This window comes from Lolium rigidum, chromosome 6, assembly GCF_022539505.1.
Source record: "Lolium rigidum isolate FL_2022 chromosome 6, APGP_CSIRO_Lrig_0.1, whole genome shotgun sequence".
NCBI classification, from domain to species: domain Eukaryota; kingdom Viridiplantae; phylum Streptophyta; class Magnoliopsida; order Poales; family Poaceae; genus Lolium; species Lolium rigidum.
In genome coordinates, this window is record NC_061513.1 from 277118383 (window position 1) to 277121680 (window position 3298).

The 3298-nt window shown below is 38.4% G+C and overlaps 1 long non-coding RNA gene across 1 annotated transcript; it reads right to left on the minus strand.

Moving 5' to 3' along the window:
- Positions 1-409: 409 nt before the first annotated feature.
- On the minus strand, positions 410-2785 carry LOC124660196. The gene is made up of 3 exons (XR_006989810.1): positions 2688-2785; positions 1828-1927; positions 410-900 (listed from the first exon to the last, which is right to left on the minus strand). It is a non-coding gene; the product is annotated as an uncharacterized LOC124660196 (long non-coding RNA).
- Positions 2786-3298: the final 513 nt, after the last annotated feature.

Genomic DNA, 3298 nt, shown 5'->3' on the forward strand with positions numbered 1-3298 from the left:
TTAGGGATGGAGGCGCGGGCTGCAGGATTTGGGGATGGAGGTGCGTGCTTCGGTGGCGGGCCACTCCAGCTCCCTCCTCCCTCGCCTTGATTTGGGGATGCAGGGACAGGCTACAGCGGCGGGCCATTCCGGCGGCCTCCTCCATCAGGGGATTGAGGCTCCTGGGCAATTGCTCTCTTGGTCCATCACATTGCATATGCAAAATATGTGATGAACACTCTTGTTGGTCCATCCATCACATTGTTCTATGTATCTGGGCACACAGGGTACCACCAATGCAGCGTCCAAATGGGAAACAGATCGAGTGACTTGTTGGAATTTGACTACATATAAACCAGGTTTTTTTCCTAAAAACTTAACATTTAATAGGTACTGAAAACTAGTTGATGCCGGTACGCTGCTACGGAACACACTTTTGACAAACCTGGACATGCAGAGAGTTCTCTGCAATCATGACACCAAAAGGAAAATGATCAAGGTTTCAGAAACATATCACATACTAAAATCTAAACCAAAAAATATACCATATCGCCTATGAAACTTTTCTTTAAACATCAACAATCCCACTCCCTCCGATTCATATTAATTGTCTCTAATATAGATGTATCTAGACACATTTTAGTATTAGATACATCCATACTAGTGACAGGTAACATGAATCGGAGGGAGTAACTTTTTTTTTGCGGGACATTGTTCCGAACACTATTCCTCAAGTTAACTTCCATCTCAGCCTAGGCTCATCACTCATCAGCACCACCTGTGGTATCGTCTTCTCTTGAATTTTTGCACCACTACATCCAACTGTCATCTTGGCATGATCGGAAAAAGCTTGACAATACAGAGCTTAATTATTGACAAAATCCATTGTGACAACAAGTAACACTCAGCTGATAAATTAACCTACATGAAAAAGGCAGTGGCAAAATTAGTACAATCTCAGGTTGTTTTTCCACATCATTCTTCAAATAAACTTTCCACAAGAACACTGCCCATTTTCAAATCTATGTTATAAGAAATAAAAATTAATTATCCTTCGAAAAATCATCTAATTCCAAAAGCAGATCTACCAAAAGTTGAGACACGTATGATATATGTACTGATAGAAATAGCAGTGCATAAGAACTTCAAAGTTTATAGGGAAAAAATACTACAGGGTATTACAAATGTGGAGAAACAACTTCTAGATATCTTTACAGGCCCATAAAGGAGATTTCTGCCATTAAGATAAAATAACAGGTGCGAGTCACCCTCTCTACCAGTGAGATCGGAATCATTCATGAACTAATATTGAGCATTTCAATATAAGAGTTTCAAATCATTAAACAATAACTGTAATCGGATATATCAGGTATTGGATGTTAGGAGACTTTCAATACAAGAGCTTTATACATTCAAGATTTTTTATTTAGCCATGTATTGGATTGTTTGCTCACATCAGAATCCTTTCTGATAGAAAATCTTTGCCCCTTTTCAAAAAAAAAATGTGGTAGTGGACAGCAGCAGCAGCAACCTCAGTCTCAGGTCCACAGAGTAAACGTTGAAATGGACAGAAATGTTTGCAGTAAGAATTGCATTCTGCATATCGATTTTGAAACAACTAGGAGCACTCAGGGGATGGCTAGATAGGAGCACATAGGTAATTTCAGCATCAAGGCATAGTCATTTTGCGTTGGCACCTTTTTGTTTGTGCTATTCACATCTTTGAATTGCTATAGTCGAATGGACAGAAATTTAGGGGTGCATGTTCCCACATTGGCAATTGGTTATTTACCATAGAAAAAATAACTAAAGAGTCCAAATTCACAAGCTATATTCAGAAGATCTTACCAGCTGAACTATTTCAGTACATTAGTCCGTCAAACTAGACAAGCATCCGATGTACCGTGCAGCATTTCAGCTGGATCAGATCCACCATCAATGGATGTTCCTAGAAGCATAAGTTTAGAAATTAAAAGCAATTAAGGGGAGAAGACAAATGGAGGCATTACATAGATGAGCTGAAAATATAACTTGTGCAACGTAACTCAGTTTTCATAGATGTTTTATAACTAATTTGGGATAATAAAAATACAGAACAAAATTTTACATATACTGTAAAATGCAAAGGAATTCCTGAAAATAGTATACATAGCTACCTCATAATGAAGAATTTAGCAGATAAAAAATATTGTTTAGAACTTTTCTCATGTAAACTCATGCCTCATGTCAAGTGGACAAAATTAAAACATGCCAAAGCTAATAAACTCTAGCGACAAATGGTGAGTGGATCTTCAGTTTGAAAGAAATGAAGCCTAACTAGAGACATGAAATGCAACTATTTCAGAGTTATTCAGAAAGTGTGAATTTCAACAGAAGTTATTATTATTGTTATGCGGTTATGATGAATAACAACAACAAATTAACATACTGGATAAAAGAATATAACTAGCTTTGAGGTTCCAATCATGCCACCTGAGTTCCTCATTCAACATTTCATTGGTATCTAAAAGGAGTGAAGACAACTATATCTAATAAGAACTAAAGAATATAGCTATAAGTTTGCATATCCAGAAATGGGACAATTGGTAAGTTAAAGCTGTTAGTGAACACTTCAGAATAATAAAGAAGGCAGTCAAGCAATCATGTATAAAACATGACCAGATTAGGTTACTCCTACTATATAAGGATTAAGGATGAGAATTTTCCACCTGTTGTATAGAAACTGGTGAAAGGATGAATATCACTGATCCAATTGGTTTCGTAAATTATCTTTGATTCCATAGACTTAAGTTGAACCGAATAGACATTGGGGCCGACATATAAAAATATCACATCATTATCCTCATCATACCCCATCCCTGTCATCTGTTCCCATGTCTGAAGAGAGAGCCCAAGAATGTTACACATCTCAATGGTCTTCCAAGGCACCCATGTGACAACGCCTTGATAATTGACATTTCTCTGCCACATTCGGAAGCGGGAATGAGCCAATATGGCGAAGCCAACAGCGCCATCCTCAGCATGGATGATTTGAGAATCGCCATAGTAGAAATCAGGTGTAATAGGAGGCCCCGCAGTCACAGCTAGGTTCTGTCGATCCAAATCAAACTCAAGTATGCAATTACCGTTAAACGCCCAGTAAAGGACATTACCAACTAGGGTTGCATATGCAGTAAAATTTTGAATGTAATATGGTCCCTCTCCTAATATGAGATCGCCCCATTCTCCAGTCTCCGAGGAGTAGACACAGGCGAGAGATTGCCTATCTTGTCTGAACAAGGACAACAAGACCACCTTGAATGGGCTCGAGTGGCAGCTG